The sequence below is a fragment of the Dipodomys merriami genome, unplaced genomic scaffold, assembly GCF_024711535.1.
Source record: "Dipodomys merriami isolate MVZ:Mamm:240054 unplaced genomic scaffold, mDipMer1.0.p SCAF_1167, whole genome shotgun sequence".
NCBI lineage: Eukaryota > Metazoa > Chordata > Mammalia > Rodentia > Heteromyidae > Dipodomys > Dipodomys merriami.
In genome coordinates, this window is record NW_027202457.1 from 210408 (window position 1) to 228693 (window position 18286).

Below are 18286 nucleotides of genomic sequence, written 5' to 3' on the forward strand. Positions count from 1 at the left end.
ATAAATCATGGTGAATAAACAGTTGCAGAAAATTCACCAGATATTTCTGACCAGTTCAACCAATGTGAACTATTAGGAAAATACATGGACACCTCATTCCCACTGGCACTCAAAGTTTCTGGTTAGGCAATTCTTAGGAATATGAAGAACAAGATGAAAAAATAAGGAATGATATCAATTGCAAGAAAAAAAATGGAGAAGGATCCAAGCAAATTTCTTCATTGGGCTGCCAAAAATATTCGGCTTACTACAGTGCGGAGACTTCTTTCCCACAAGGCCACTCATGTGAATAGTAGGGATGACGATGAGTATACCCCTCTTCATTAAGAAGCGTACAGTGGACAATTAGACATTGTCAGTGAGTTGGTGTCTCAAGCGGCACATGTAATAACTGTAGATGACTGGACACCCCTGCACAGTGCATATACGTGGAATAATACCAGAATGACTTATTTATTACTTCATCATGATGCAGATACCAATGCCCAACTAAAGGCCTCTTGTCCCCCTTACATATTGCTGGTGAGAATTGAGCTAGCAAAGATATGCTGAATCTCCTTCTGTTGAACCATTATATAAAACCAGGCCTGGAGAACAACATAGAAAAAATTGCATTTGATATTGCCAAAAGGATAAGTATGTATCACTACCTCTATGAAGTTGTGGAAGGCTGTACAAATTGTTCACCTATGTCCTAATGGTCGGGTTAAGTTTCTTAAATTTCAAAAATGCAAGTCGATCTTTTATGTCCCTACAAAATATTTTCACAATCCAAATAAGAGCAATATATTTTATTTTGGTCTGTCATGGGGCTTGAACTCTGGGCCTGGGAGCTATCTCTGTGCTCTTCAGCTCAAGGTGAGCGCTCTACTACTTGAGCCTCAGCTCCACTTCCAGTTTTCTAGTGGTTTATTGGAGATAAAAGTACCACAGACTTTCCTTCCCAGGCTGCCTTGGAACCATGATCCTCAGATCTCAGCCTCTTGTGTAGCTAGCATTATAGGCATAAGCCACATGTGCCGGCAACACCAATATTTTACTGTAAAAATTCATGGATTCTGCGGAATTCTTCCAAGTGAATTGCCTGCATTGGATGTCAAAATGTATTTAATAGTTTTTGTATACATGTATAATGATTTCTTCAGAGTTTTGATTTTTTAATCAGAAACAATTTTAACTTACCTGTTGAAATGAGTAGTACAGAAACTAAAATATTTCTGGTGCTTGTCTGAAAAAGTATATTTTAAAATATTCTATATTCTATGTTTGCATAATGTTCATAATTTATTTTATTTTCTCCTAGATATACCTTGAATTCTACATTATTTTATAATATTTAGGTTCATTAATGTGTCCTTTGTGATTGCATTCCATATAGAAACAGTTTGATTCCTTTTTTTCTAGGTCTTAATATTATTTTTCTTTGGGATAAAATGACAATGTTGTCTAGTTTGAAAAGTTTTGTAAAGTTTATGCTTTGTAAACGCCTTTCTGAGGTGAATATTTAATACACTGATGTCAACCTAAATTTAATTATATGAATTACGTGTATTGTTACAGTTGTAATTTTATAATCAACTTTTTAATAACTGTTTTTCATTTCTTGCATCTGAAGAATGAAACATATGGAATACTTCTCAAATTTTCATATTATCCTTGTGCAAGTGCCATGTTAATCTCTGCATTGTAATTTGAGTATTCATGCTGCTGAAGCATGTAGTATCCTCTAAATTTAAGTAGTTAATGATGCAATCTTTATACAAGCCTATATAGGCTTGGGTGCCTACTTGTAACAAGGAAACAGTAATGTTCCTAACAATGCTATCGATCTTATTTCCCTAAAATTCTGTGAATAGTAGAAAAAATTATATTGATCAATCGATTGCTCACATTTGCAAATTTTTTGTCAATGACTATCTTAAGTCTTTTTATTTGGAATTTGATCATACTCTCAATTATTTATAGATAGGTCCAAAGGTGATGGCTTTTTCAAGTACTTATTTATCCAACTGTGTTAGCTATGTGGACCTAATGGATTCAAAGTAAGCGTTGCTTAAGAGCTACTTCTAAACTTCTTCAGCTGATATTTTCTCAAATGAGGTGTTACTGGCACAAATGTCTACCTGAGCCTTTACCCTTCTTCCATGTGGGAACAGACCAACCAGAAAATCATACCCTGACAGCATAGATTGTCTTACTAGAACAAAACTAATCTTGGTTACAAGGGATCATAGAGAGATGAACAGTTCAAACAGAACTGTTCAGACTAGAAGGTATTTTATCAAAATATAATTGTTTAATATACCTTCCATTTCAAAAGTAGCTAAAGCCAAGAAGGTGAAAAAATTGTTCATATGCATGATTACTTAATGTCCTGGCCTGTCTACCATCCAACCAGGCAGGAACTTACACTACTGCCTTTTTATCACCAAATATTTTCATAGTTGCAAGAGAAGTCCATATGTTTCTCCTTGTTATTAGGCATTAAATTGATACTCTTTTAATCACAGTGTTTCCTCTTGCCTCCATGCTGTAAATCTACAAACGATAAAGCTTTAGGTCTAACTTTATCAAACACTAAGGTAGAAATAATGGAATAATACTTTAAAACAGAGTTGCCTTTGATACAGTAACTACAACAGAACAATGCAAACCTGTGCCTTTTAATTATATTATATATAATTATGTATTTTATATTTATATGTGCTGATTTTATATTTCACACAGTAAAACTTACTAGAATTAGTTGATATTTTGGCAAATAAATTGATATTTATTTATTCTAGTAAATAGAATTGGAATATAAATAATTAGGTTTAAAATATATATTAGAATATAAAAAGTATCAATGCAATGTCTTTAGTATAAACTTGTGATACATTTTAACTTTTCTTGGTCTTCTGAATCCACATGATAAAAAAAAAACAATGTTTTCCTCTAATCTATAATGCATTTTACTCTGCTGCTCTGTTTATTGTTTTAACTCTCTTGTCCCAAACTGTTTTTCTCCATATTTTGGAAGCATTCCTATTGATTATACCCAAATTTTGCTAAGATGTCTAAAAAAACATTATTCTTCTGCAGTCCCCATGGATCCTAGGATCCCAGGTCCCAGTTATCTGCATCATCAAATAACAGGGGCAAGACTTCTCACCAAGGCCCATGCAACATGTCAGCACATAGTAATTGAAGACCAATCTCAATTTCTCATTTCCTATATTTCAGGGCCCCAATTCCTTGAGATGCAGGAATTAGCAGTAAGCAATTGTGGAATGCAAGGCAACTTAAAATGAAGAATGAAATAAAATTTGAGAGAAAGTACAGTAATTAAAACATGCAACTTATAGATGACCAGCCCATATGAGTGAACAAGTTCACAAAGTGTCAAAAGATTATTTTTAATACCCCTCCCCTATGATTAATGAAAGATTTTATTCCAACATAAGTGGGCCAAAAAATAGTTCCTTGAAGGATAGATCCATAATTGGTCTACCAAAGCCCGGAAAACTTGACTTAGAGGTCAAATGTAATTCAGAAAAATATTTGAAGCACTAAGGGGTGCTTCAAAACACTGGGACTTCAGTACAACATGGTTCTGTGGTATAAAAATGTCACTCTCAAACCAATGATAATCTACATTTAATCTTCTGAAAGTGTATTCCTTTTCAAATAAACTTTTTAAAATCACATTCGTCAAAATGACATTTTACAAGTTGATGATACTTAGTGACATTACAAGTTTTTTAAGTGTAGGGAGCAAGTTACAATAGAGTTGAATTATTTACACAGCACTAATGCCAAACACGTTCAACCATTCATTAAAGTGTAGAAATAGTACCACCCACAATTTGTGTTTTTCAGTAAGGGCCTTCCAGAAATGTGTTAAATAGGTTAGCCTCCTAAATTTCAAACCCAAACGTGAGCTAATAAATTTCATCATTTAATAAGGTACACTTTAAAAAGTCACAAATAGTTGCCTTATCATATGTTATTTTATGTTTTCCTTCTGTCTAATATAGTAAGAAATATGACTTTAAGTCTTGAATATGGGTATTCATCAGAGATATGACAAACATAATATCTGTCTTCTATTTTTATCATATTCCTCTTTTGGAATAAATTTTAATTTTCTTCTTTTTCCAAAACTTATAGGCAGTAGAAAATATTATTCCATGTAAAATAAAAGAATCACACCATTGTACAAAGCCATTTATAAAAATTCGTAGTTAGGAATACATTCTAAGCCATTTTTTTAACTTTCTTTATGTCTAAAGATTAATCTTCCAAATGGATGAGAATAAAGTCTTGTTTAGGTGCTTCACCTCTCCAGTCTCCAGCAAATTGTTGCTGCAGATGAATCAATTATGGAAATATAAGCTGACATCAGTGCAAGAATATGCAGGATTGAAAGTCCATGGAATGCATATAAACCATTCAAAGTATTAATAGACAGTTTAACACAATGACTATCAGGAAGTTGAAACCAGAGAAGAATTATAGTAAAGACATAGAATGAATGAAAAATGAACAAGGGGCAAGTACAGCTAGAATATTCAATGTACACACATGATAAAGGAAGTGGAAAATTGGAAATAAATCTTGGAGAATGGGTTGGTTGAGAATGATGGAAGGAGTGACTCAGATCTAGGAGCGTTGGACAATTAGATGGATATATTTAATTGTAAAACAATTGCACAACCTTTTAAAATTCAGTTAAAAAACACAAGAAACAAAAAACAGAAAAATCACAACCAAACAGCAATCTCCAGAGAGTATGAATATGACCTCTCAAAATTTTAATCAATTAATGAAGGGCAGTCTTGGGAAAAGCAAACAAAACTGTTCAAAGAGAGAAGTTTGGGATAGGGGAGAATTTTGAACAGAATTAAATAGATTGTCTAAGGTTATAAATCACCTACATCTGCTGCAAATAGTATCTTTCTTCTACGAGTTTTCTGTCTGAACTGAATAATCCAGTTCTGAGACACATTTGGTAGCTTGTGAGGTTAGTGTGGAAGAAACAAGATCATGAACCCATTACTCCGCTGGAGAGAAAACAATACTCTATATTTTCTCTAATATCTCTTCACTACTCTTTCTTCATACTTTTAAGTCAATTGATTTTGAATTATATTTTTCCTTCTTTCTTCTGGCAAAGTAATTCATTAAATATTATTTGCCATTTTCTTCTTTCATGCTGTTTAATTGGCCATTGATATTTAATGAGTCCATTAAATATCCCTCTTGCATTTGTTTGCCATGAAACAACATTTATGTTAATGAGGAGAAATCTAATGTAAAACTTTGTCTCCAGAATACAGCCCTAGAAGCTGTGATCACAAATATTCAGCTATTTTTTTTCTTTTACCTTAAAAGACTTCTTGTGTCTAAAGTGCCCACAAAAATAAGTACTCCATCACTTGTTGGTTCAATCAGAATTGTCTAAGCTCAAAAATATATTTTCCTAACAAGATGCTTATAGGAAACAAAAAACACTGCACTTTTATCTTCTCTCTTAAGATTCTCCTTAGATACCATATCAGGAACAGTGAAGTTATTCTAGGCAAAATTATTTCAATAGATTATTTTTCTCTTGGTCTTGAATTTGTTCACCAAGATGTCTGGAGGACAATAGAGTTAAATGACCCATACCTTGGAAGACAGTGTCTGTTACAAAAGGACAATGCTTTTATGTCCTATTTCTATGTCTGCCTTTTAGCTCTTGCCGGAGTTCCAATTAATCACAGCTTCTTGGCTTCATGTCTAGTGAAGCTGAAGGACTATATGGGCTCCACCACTGTTAAATCTTCATTATTTCTCTTTTAAAACTCTTTAAGTTGCCTCATTTGGACGTGAAATTTATTTTCATGTCTTCATTCAATCAGTTCTGCATTGTAGTGAGCCAAATAGGCTCTGTAAACTCACTTTAGGGAGTAAAAATACTAACACAATTTATATCAAAAAGTTTTGGCCTCCCTTCACTGCTGAATACAATATGCTTAGCTAAGTCTTCTAACAAAACTTTTTTTATTAACTTTTCCATTTGCTCAATTCTTTTCTGAACTTTTTGGCATATGTAATAACAGAAGTATTCACTATCTCATATTAATAAGGATATTACTTTTGTGAGCCATTTAGAAATGTGAAATCATTGGTTTGAAGTATCCAATCAGATTTTTTTCTGTGTTTCACTGCTTCACACCCAAAGACATTGTGGAAAGTGTTATAAACAAAAATGTGTAATCCCAACACCTTCTTTCATTGTGAAGGGCACTTTCTCCCTAAATTGTTTGACTCAAATTATCTTTTTCAGAGAATTGCTCTTTGGTAATTAAAGGTAAATTCACAAATTTTGATGCCTTATTTTTTAAGAACTTTGAATTTAAATTCCAATACAACCTTGTGTCAAACAGTGAAAATATATTTCCTGGGTAAGGATAATTCCAAGGGACCCTACAGGATTTACAGGTTTGTTTGTTTAGTGTGAAAAAGAGCCATCTTCATCCACATTGTTCCCTCTCTACTAAGTCTCATTGGATTTCTTTGCATGAAAACTATTCTTCCAGGCAATTTAAATTTTTGTAATAGGCTAAGTTGTTAAAATTTTGAACAATTAAAATTTACCTGTCATAACTTTAAAACTCTTGAAAATCCTTTATCAGAACCGTGAATTCACCAATCCTAATTCCACCATAACCATCAAAAAGTTAACATGTTATTTTCATGATATATTATCCATGCAGCTATTATATTCCAGTGGCTTTGTTATGCATATATATAACCATATTAGCTGATGCTAAGCAAAATTAATTCCAAGATATGGAACCAGATTTTTTTCATTTGTGGTTGTTGTTTTTGATGAACTATGTGATTTCTGTTTTCTTTGGGTTTTCCCCCTATGGTTTATCCTTCCGGTATATCATTTTGTATTGTATAAACATTTACCTTAATTAGCGAAGGGAAGAGGAAAAGCATAATGGTGAGACAAAGGACAAAAGGCAAACCAATGCAATAGCAATACTCACAAGACAATATATTGGAAATGTACATTACAACTTGTGAGGGATGAAGGGATGAAGGAAAACTATGAGAAAATGAGAGAAGGTTAACAAATTTGAAAAGTTATGATTTAATACCTTACAATTACTGTAACCCCACTGTACATCACTTTGATAATAAAATTGAAAAATAAGCTGCATAAAATATAATTTCACTGTATTGGCACAGGAAATAATATTCTTTATGTAGTAATATTTTAAAAATCAATACTATTTGGCATCTAATTTGAATTAATTACCCCTTATTTATCAGAGGGTGATCAACTTGAATGTTATCCAACTAGACAATATTTTCACAATATACTTGCCAAAATTTTCAAAAAAGAATAAATTTAGTACTTTCTCATTCTAAAACAGAAAACTGTTTAATGCTATGGAAACCCATAACTTTTAATAGTAAGTAAGTTGTTAAGAGGACAGAATATATGTGTTCTTCAAAATTCCTATGACTAATAACTACTCATTTTTAAATTCTTAACATTTCTGAGAGATTCCAAACAGTACCTGTTTGCATGTTATATAATTCTGCAATAGGTGTAGTTTCCAATGGGGTGTTACAGACTGAGAAGTCAACAGAAAAATAGCCACATTCTGGTAGAGGATAAAACTATGAAGCATATGTAATAATTAATTCTTCAAGAGTAAGCTATTGTTTATCAGATTAAGCTATTATTTCTATGACCATCAATCCCAAGATTTATGCCATAAAGTCATCCTAGCCCAACAGTTTCCAACTTTTAAGGGGCACCTTAAAATTCCTTAATTCACATCATGAATACCTTATCTCTATTTTGAAAAAATACTACACCTCTGCTAATGTGACGCCCTCCTTATTCTGAAAAGAACACTATAATACATTGAGCTGCATCATTTTTCCTCCGCTAGTATTCTTGAGATCAGAACACTTGCAAATATTTTTTATATTTATACTTTTTTAACTATCATAGATATTCAGGATGCTAAGATAAAAAAAATATATTTCAAAGCCCACCCAGGCAGGAAGATTTCTTAGAATCTTATCTCCAAAAAAATTCTCCACAAAAGCCAGACTCAAGTGGCACTGAGGTTGAAGTGGTAGGGCACGAGACTTGAGCATCAACAGGCTCAGAGACACTGTCCAGGCCAAGAGTTCAAGCTCTAGGATCAACCAATAAAACAAAAACAAAATTGAAAACAAACCCCAAACCTAGCATTTTTCTCCATGTATAAAGAGGCCCGTAAATAAGGAAATGACTTCCTGTGTTACATATAGGTAGAAGAAAGAAGATGTCACACAATTACTCTCTTCATACCATATTAAACCAAATCCTTAATAAATTGGTTTTTCTAAATGTATAAATTAATGTCATCCATTTTTTGGCAACTCTGTCCAGATTATTCACATTAACATAGTGTACATGAACTGTGGGAATTATCTATTAACTATGTTCTAATTATAACTCTCTTGAAAGAATATCTAGACAAATAGAATGCCAGAATCATTTGTGAATTTTTCAATTAATCCCTCTACTTAAAAATAATTTTGTAGTATACTATAGAATATGAAATTACAAACAAAACCAAAAAATATATTTTAAATCTAAATTCTAATTTAACAAGGTCTACAAAGTCCTACATTAGATGAACTTTGCTATTTCTCCAGATTTAAGCTTTTGTAATACTTCAACATTAATTTGGAATCCAACAGAATGAGGCTTACTTACTTTTGCAAATTTTTGGATGGGAATCATGAGCTATTTTTCATCTAGGAATGTTCTGTAATGATGAGAGCATTTAAAACACAAGTGAGGATATATATGAGTTGCATTCAATAGGAAACTTGACTTCTCAAATCATAATGACAAAATTAGCCCAAACTTCCAACTGTGTATTCCATTTTTGTTGTTTGGTTTGTTTTACTGAGACAAAATTATTCTACCTGGTCCAGGGAAGGTACCGTTATGTAATTCCACTCTCTATTCTCCTGTTTGAGTGCTATAATTCCAAGCTTGTAGCACTTTGCCCTGCCATAGTTTGTTTATTTAATCTAGAAACAGACTAGCAATTCTGAACTTCTCCTATGATCTTATCCACTAGACTGAATGCTCAGACTGTTTATGTACTATTTTCAAAGATGTTTTAACATTTGACACAGGATATGAACATTTTCAGATGCACCTGCAGGGTTCCCTGACTCATTCTACCATGGATCTTATAATAATAATGATTACTTGACTCTCTTACTATCTCTGTCCCTACCTATGTAATATTCTCAAATTCTGGGGGAAAGATCACTTGAAGGCTTTCTAATATTTAAAATTATCATTTGATTCTAATCTTACTCAGGACTTATTTTCTATTGTTTTCTAACTTTTCTACATATTCTAAGAGTTGTTTCATTTGTGTCTTTTTGTGTGCACCTATAAGTGCCTCTGTGTGTATGTGTATGTTCGAATGTATGTATGCAAAACCTAAAGCTCTTATTCAGCAATGTTGCTCTTGACTGGTATTCCAGCTTTTGGCTGATTAATTATAGGTAGTGTCTCAAAGCCTATGCTGTCCAAGCTAAATGCAAATTGAACTTCCCAGACTCCTTTACATTCTTAGGTTTTATTTTTCCAGGAGTATCAACTTTTAAACTTCAAACACTTTTGTGAGTGTAAAGTCTAACGTGTAGCCCAGATTTTTAACTCAAGAATTCATATAAAGATAGATGAACATATACATTACATATCCTGAGTGTACACTGTTAGAAATGTGATCCTAAACCAAGTTGTTGTGAAATCTGAGGATTGGGGTTTAAAGCCAGCACGGGTAGGAAAGTCCTGGAGACTCTTTTCTCCAATAATTACTAGAAAATTGGAAGTGGCACTGTGGCTCAAGTGGAAGAGCACTAGCCTTGAGCTGAAGAGCTGAGGGACAGCAACCTGTCCTATATTTCAAGGGCCACAAACAACAAAAACAACAACAAAAAGAATATAAGAAAAGGAAAGAATAAGAAATGTGATCTTAGCCACCAGGTTCATTGCTGGTATAATTCCTGTTCTCTCAAGATGGATTCTTTTTTTCCAGTTACATCTACTCTCCTATATCTGACTTGCATTGGAAACAGAATCATTCTTCCATTCTCCTTTTTGCACATTTACGTGATTAGCAAGCATAATTTAGAAAGGCAGTGGCCTCATGCTTCATGTTCCACATAGGAGTAATGCTTTCTCTATATTATTCCCATAAATCTACATATTGGATTTGGCTTTATTTTTCAATATTTTATTTATTTATTTATTTATTTATTTATTTATTTTTCTATATTTTATTGAACACTTGTACATAAACACAGAACTTCTTTTTCTCCTATAGTTGCTATTGTTTCTCTTACTCTTAACTCATGTACACTTGGGAAATTAATGTACAGCACATAGACTCACAAAAATGATCTGAGAACCTTCTTCCCATTTAAAATTCATCTTAATTGACAGAACACATAGGAAGTTTGAACAAAATGTTCTCATGGATAATGTATTTATAAGCAATTTAAATTTCATTTCTCTTTACTAAGTTGTCTCTGAAACACGTGTTACCTCATGGCCAAAAGTATCCTTGTGCTATTTCAATGAAGCCAGAAAACATTCATTTATTTCTGGAGCAGCACCATAGATTGTTACTGGAAGTAAGTGGAAGTAACTGTTACTGGATGTGGAAACTGATCCTAGGAGAGGAATTGAATATATTGAAATGACAAATTCAAGTTAACTATTGCTTTCCTTTTTACTATATAAGAAAAGGATCCTAGGCTGGAAGGAAACTCTGTCCCTGACTTTTGTGAGTGTGTCCTTTACTCATATAAAACTTGTCTGTGAACTTCTGGTTGAGAGTATAAGGAAACAATATGTCATTTGAAGGCCAGTATAGAACAAAAGGAAGTCACTTTATTTTAAAAATGTTCTATTGCAAAGAAGCAAAGATATGGAGGTTTTGAAGTGTCTTATGGATGGATGTTTCACTCCTGAGATGATTCTCTTGTTGCAGGAATCAGTTATCAATTCCTTTAGTCAAGTCCTGAGTTTTATATAGCAATAAGGATTCCAAAAAAGCAGGATCCAGTGAGTATGATCAGCAAAAGCAGCCTATTTTCGGACCACCACTATTTTAAAGAGAGTCCGAAAGAAATACCCAGGGTTTGTTTTGTTTCCTTGTTTATTTAGTTTGTGCTGGTTCTGGGGCTTGAACTTAGAGACTGGCCCCTGTCCCTGAACAGTTGTGTTTCTTTCCAAAGTGGCCCAAACCAATACTCCGATGCTTGAGCCAAACCTCCACTTCTGGCTTTTTTGGTGTTTAATTACAGATAAGTGTTTGACAGACTCTCTTGCCTGGGTTGGCTTTGAACTAAGACAGTAAGAAATCTAAGTGACCTCAACTGTATGTACTTCTCTTTTGAACCAAGAAATATTAGATGAAGTTTATTATAAAGTTACTATTTGACAATTTTTAAAAAAGAGAATATGTTTAGCAAAGAAGCCATAACAAATAACTCAGCAAAAGTAGGTGCACTACTAAATCATTTGGGAAGATTACTATTGACTTCATCATTCCTTTGAGGGAAACTTAAAGCCATATTTGTAATTTTTTGTTGGTTGTGATTATTGAATATTGATCCTGGGCATTGTCTCTCAGCTTTTCAGCACAAATTGAGCACTCTACCTCTTTAGCTACAGCACCACTTCCGAGTTTCTGGAGTTAATTGAAGGTAAGTGTTTCATGGACTTTCCTGACCAGGCTGGCTTTGAACCACAATCCTCTGGTCTCAACCTCCTCAGTAGCTAGGAATACAGACATGAACCACCAACACCCGGCTCATATTTGCATTTATGTGCACTTAATGTCACTATGTAGACAAAGAATGTAAATCTGAACCAAATGATGTGACATTGAAGCTTGTCAGAATGATTGAGTTAGCAATAAATATGTCCTCCTTTCCCATTTTGTCACATTAATGACCCATGAGCCATGGGACTCTTACATTAGCATCCTCTTTCATCTTTGTAGGTGTATTTAGTATCAGAAAATGTTCACAGAGAAATATAGAAAGACAGATTTTTAGAAAGCAAAGTAGATCAGGTATGAAAGAACAGCATAGAAGGAGGTACATTTATCACACAGAGATTAAGAACTAGCCTAGGAGATTTTGAATGTTAAAGGGCAATGAGGAATAAGCCTAGCTGATAACTAGTTCTTCAATATCCAAAAATGGTTTCCTAGAACGGTTTCTGCTATACCTTAGTTACTATCATTTTTTCTTTCCATCTGGAGTTATTCCTTCTCTTCTGTCACAACTGTTAATTAGCCTCTGCCCTTTTGGTGCGATGACTTGCCAAAAGAGTTTCCAAATCTCACTTAGACTGTTGTTGTTGTTGTTGCTGTTGTTGTTTTGGCAGTCCTCGAGCTAAAACTCAGCCCTTGGGAATTATTCCTCAGATTTTTTTTTCCTCAAGGCTAACCATCCACCATTTGAGGCACAGGACCACTTCCAGTGTTTCCTTTTCAATTTATGTGGTACTGAGGAATTGAACCCAGGGTTTCATGCATGCTAGGCAATCACCATACCATGAAGCCACATTCCCAGAACCCTAAATGACTTTCTTAAGATGGCATTACATTTTCATTCTGTAACTATGTATCATAATTTTAACCAGAAATTTTTGCTAGAAAAGAACATTGAACACAGTACTGAGTCCAGTAAGGCTAGTTGGGCAATGGATTACTGTCACAGTGTAGGCAGGGCACAGAGGGATTTACCTCTTGGAGCTGGTACAACAGAGTGAGCAAGACAGAGCCTGACCCACAGTCTACCTCCAGAATGAGAGGGCCACCTTGGTTCCAACCATATGGGGATGCTGGGCCACCTCCTCCAGCACCCATTGAATCAGTTCCTGAGAGAGAAAGAGAAAGAAAGTAGGTCAGAATTACACTTAAGCCAGGTGCCGGTGGCTCAGGCCTATAATCCTAAGTACAATGGAGGCTGAGATATGAAGATAGTGGTTTATAGCCAGCCCGGCAGGAACATCTGTGAAACTCTTATCTCCAAAAACCACCAGAAAACTGGAAGTGGTGCTGTGACGCAAGTGGTAGAATACTAGCTTTGAGCTGAGGAGCTTGGGGAGCTGCCCCAGGCCCAAAGTTCAAGCCCCATGACTGAAAAGAAGTGGACTTCCCACCACAAGAAGTGGACTGAATAGCGCCCATTGTCCTAAGGAGCATGGCAGAGAAGTCAGGCCGAGCTTCCTGTCAGCTAGGAGTCATTAGTAGGTCACCTGGCTTCTCTGTGCCTCAGTTTCCCCAGCTTCAAAAGTGAACAAAATGAAGGATCCTGTTACGCATGGGGATAGGGTAATAAAGAGAGCCATGTTTTGTTTCATAATCCTATACCTGTTTCACCATTAATAACACACACCATCTGAGATCTTTCTGGGAATCTTCCTCTCATATGGTCACAGAATTGCCAAGAAAAGGATCAGATGGCCCCTCCCTCTGTGCCTGTCCCTGTTCCAGATATCCCTCTGTATTAATCCTTTGTTTCCTCAACTCTACCATGAGGAGATTGAAGTCCAATGGTTGAGGCCCAACCCAGAGCTTCACCTCTGGTCAAGAATCGGCTGCTGTGGACTTTGTTTTGGACAATCCATCTAAACTAATGACTGAGCGTGGTGCTACATGTCTACCATCCCAACTACAGAAGACCGGGCCTGGTGGCTCATGCCTGTCACAGATAGGAGGACCATGATCCAGCCCAGCATGAGCATATATTACTTCTCCATCTCAGAAATGCCCAAGACAGAAATGCTTGACTCGCATGGTAGAAGACCTGACTGGCAAGCCTAAGGTCTTAAGGTCTAACCCTAAAATACCAAAAAGAACCAGAATCCCAGTGCCAGAGGCTCATGCCTATAATCCTAGATACTCAGGAGGCTGAGATATGAAGATCACAGCTCAAGATTTAAGATAGGGTTGGCCTCGCCCATCAGACATCATGATGAGAAGACCCAGAGTCTGACCTATGATGTTGCACTCCATACTAGCAGAACTCGTATCCTTACTAAGTGTTGGTCATGGTCTCTGTCCCCTTGGGAAGCCATCCCCTGCAGGCCAGACTCCCAGGTCCTCCAAATATCCCACTGCCACCAATCAGGCTCAAGGGAGTACCCAGCCCCATTGCACACAGATCCCTTGTTCTTGTAATTTAACAGTGCTGGGTCCCCTTCAAGCCTCTCACCTTTCCAGGCCCCCAGACCTCAGCTGTGAAGCCCATACCTGCCTCAAAGATAGCAGGTAGAAGTTACCAAAGCATTCTGCCTCCTTGTTACAACCCAATTCTACACACACACACACACACACACACACACACACACACACACACACACACACACACACACACACACACACACACACACACACACACACATCCAGACCGGTGACAGAAGACTCATCCATGCAGCACCTGCAATTTGCCAACTGATCACTCACCTGAGCACAGTCAGGCTGTACAAGGAAAAAGATTATCTCTCTCTCTCTCTGTCTCTCTATGTTTCTCTCTATGTGTTTCTCTGTCTTCAGGGGAAACGTTGACCGAACACAGAACACAAGAGCTCACACAGGAAGGGTGTCTATATTCTGCATCCAACACCTCCAATCCCCAGAAAAAAAGAAAAAGACCCCAGAAGGCAGGTGTAGACATGCTCCTCCCTACCTCTGACTAAAGCCACCAGGTTTTCACCAGGGAGAGGAGGGGTGAAGATGTGCGGCAGTGTGGCTCCCACTACTCCAGGCCAAGGGATCTGTGGCGCCCACTCCTCACCCAACCATATATCTCCTGGTTTCCTGGGACACTAGCCTCTGGGGATGGGGGTGAGATCCTCGGGTCAACACCCACCCCTACCCCTGGGGCACATTTGTGGCATGGCGTAGGCCAGACTGTGGGGCACAGGGGAGGCGCGGGTCCAGGTCAGAGAGGAGGTGATATGGGGTGCAGGGTGCAGGGATGTGTGGCAGCCACTCACATGTGTTGCTGGCAGAAGCTGTTGGGAGCTGCTACAGGTGGGGCAAGCAGCAATGGCAGAGGCATGACACACGCTCAGGCCCTGAGCAGAGGACAGGGGAGCCAGGACCAGGTCAGGGCAGCAAGCTGGCTCGTGGCACACCCTTGCACCATTGCCTGAGGAAACCATGGGTCTGAGCCCACAGCACCAGGTTTGAAATGCTGCTCCATGGGGAAGGGGGGGAGGGGGCCAGAGTTCAGGCAGGCACATGATGGGCCTGAGGAAGCCCTTTCCTCCTAGGCCTCGAGTATTTTACTCAGCCACCTCTACCTTTCTCAACTGCTGGTAGTGGTGTCAACAAACAGAGGGAATCATGGTGCTACTGGTCGGCATGGAATGTGGGTGTGGCCACCATTCTTGTATCCCATTGGTCAGAAAGAACCATGAAACAATGGGGGTGTGGCTGGAATCGTGTGATGCAGGCAGAATGGGAGGAGTCAAAATGACGCAGCCCATTTCCCAGGGAACTCTGTCCATGCCAGTTGGGCACAAGAGGGTGACCTGCTTTAGCAGAATGGCTGCACAGATTGTTGTCTATGTCTGTTTGTTCCCAGACCTTGAACTCAGGATCTGGGCACAATCTGTGAGTTGCTTTTGATCAAAGCTAGCTCTCTACCACTGGATCCACATGGCTCTACTTCTGGCTTTGTTGGCACTAGTTCAACAGGAGTCTCAAGGGCTTTCCTGTCTAGGGTGACTTTGACCATGATCCTCCTTTCACAACCTTGTAAGTTTTAAGGAAGACTGCTGAGAGCCACTGATGCCTGGCTAATCATTGGTTTTGCTGATGTTCTTGGACAGACCTGTGAGTTCCCTATCCTCAGGTTGAAGTGGTAGGAGCTGGAGCCCACAGTTTGAATCCTGGTCCTACCACCAACAAATGGCAGGAGATCCTATGAAACTCATTCCTATTCATATGACTACCAAAGGAATGTGATGTATATCATGATTAAATGGGCAGTACTTGAATGATTTGAGGATAAAACTATACGCAATTACATTATAGGACACTGGTCGATATTAATTAATACTTTATGAAGCATTTAAACAATCACATTCATTAAATGGAGGCCAAATGAAATACCTATGAATTGGGCATCACATAGCATGGAGATGCTATTTTTTCTCCTGCTAGGACTGGAATTTGAACTGGTGGCCTAGGTATCCCTGCTGTTGCACTGTGTAGAAAGGGGAAACTTGTCGCTACCCGCCTCGACCACCAAGGAAGACGCGACACCGAACTCCTCTCTGCAGTTTATTCAGGACCTTTGAGCAATCTTCTGACCCAACCCCGGGGAGAATTCCCCACAGCCTTAAGTACCCGCTGGGTAGCCAACCCTGATACACCACGTGGGAACCACCAATAGGTTCAGGTGCACGGAAGCAAGCCAGATTCTTTGCCTTAGCCATATAAGGAGTTGTTTACCACAGAGAGCACTCGCCATCGGGAAGGCGGAGGGCGGAAGCCAGCACCATCTTCCAGGTGCGGCCTCTCGCAGCTCTCTACAGTTCCCCCTTTTTTGTTTAAAGAACACAGATGAGAACAGAGGTCTGATCCCTGTTGTGCAATGCAAGGACTGCATACAAGCCTTCTCCCAGAGGGTACCTTCTCTAGGGATGATTCAGCCTGTCCATTGATTCGTTTTTCACAAGGACGGGAAAAGGCGACTCGAACCCGTGTGCAATCAAACATGCTCTCCTCGAGGGCAAAACTCATGCTTCTCGACTGCAATACTTTGGCATTGCAATCTGTGTTCATTGTTTTAGGGTGGCAAGCCATGCTTGGGGGGACTGACCTGCTCCAATGGTTGTAAAGGCTTGGATAATCATGGCTGCACTGCGACACTGAGAACCTCTAATTTGGCAAATGCACCACAGACATATCAAGGAGGCTAACACCAGGAGGCCTGTCAGGGCTCCCAAAGCCGCCCACTCCTTAAGATGATTCATAGCAGTGGAGATCCATGAAGATAACCCCTCCGCCAATCCGGCATCCACTCGTGTCGAGTTCACCGTGACGATGGCAACCCTGAGCTGTTCCATCAGGCTGTCGAACTCCCCAGTTCAATTACCTAAAAGATAACTAGACAACTGTTTAGACAAATTTGCAGTGTTTTTTGAATAGGTTTTTTCCTGGGCCTGAACTCTGGGCCTGGCACTGTCCCTCAGCTCTTCAGCTCAAGGCTAGCGCTCTACCACTTGAGCCACAGCGTCACTTCTGGCTTTTTCTTTTTGCTTATGTGGTGCTGAGGAATCAAACCCAGGGCCTCAGGCAGGCAAGGCAAGCGCTCTACCACTGAGCCACCTTCTCAGCCCCTTCTGGGTTAATTGCACCACAGCAGCAACTAATCCAGCATTAGTTAGTGGTCCGCCCAGCTCTGTGCAAACTTTCATCCATGCTTCTAGTCCCTTATTCTTATATAGGGTTATGGCAGCTCTGCATTCCTTAGTGCATTGCTCATAAACAAGCTGTTTAATTAATGGCATGGCTGCGTCTGGGTCACCAAAAATTCTGCCAGCGGCCTCGACCATATGGGCAACAAAGTCCGAAAACGGCTCCATAGAGCCCTGCAGGATTATGGTGAGATTGCCACTCATCTCGCCTTTATTTGGTAAGGCCTTCCATGCCTTTATGCCAATTTTATTGATTTCTTCATAAACTTGAACCGGGTAGCCTATCTGCTGATTGGCAAATCTCCCCTGTCCAAGCAGCATATCTCTGTCCCAAGCTGGGTTTCCCGCAGCCTGACTGGCCGCAGCCTCTTCACTAGCAAATTCAATCAAAAAGACCTTCCAATCTAAATACTGACCTGGGCTCAAACAAGCTCGTGCGAGCCCACTCCAATCACCGGGTGTCATGCAGTGTCTGTTTAGGGCCTTCACCTGGGCCACAGTAAAGGAGGCCATGATTCTGTATGTCCGCACAGACTCAGCTAAAGATTTTATAACCTTAAAATCTAAGGGTTCATGATACCACTGTCCCTGTGGATCCTGAAATATTGGACAGGCTAGATGTAACTCGGTTCTGACCGCTTTCCACATGCCTGGGCTGAAAGAACAGCTGGGGCTGCCACTTCCGCGGTCCTCCACATAAAGCAGAGGGGCCGAGGTTGCGGCACAGCACATGAAAGGCGTGCCCTCCTCTTTCTTATCTTT

General features: G+C 38.5%; 1 long non-coding RNA gene and 1 pseudogene across 1 annotated transcript; both read right to left on the reverse strand.

Moving 5' to 3' along the window:
* Positions 1 to 1619: 1619 nt before the first annotated feature.
* On the reverse strand, positions 1620 to 1716 carry LOC138822902 (U6 spliceosomal RNA; annotated as a pseudogene).
* A 7034-nt stretch (positions 1717 to 8750) lies between these two features.
* On the reverse strand, positions 8751 to 15298 carry LOC138822899 (uncharacterized). Its single transcript, XR_011370667.1, has 3 exons — positions 15092 to 15298; positions 12834 to 12967; positions 8751 to 8813 (listed from the first exon to the last, which is right to left on the reverse strand). It is a non-coding gene; the product is annotated as an uncharacterized lncRNA (long non-coding RNA).
* Between the last annotated feature and the right edge of the window lie 2988 nt (positions 15299 to 18286).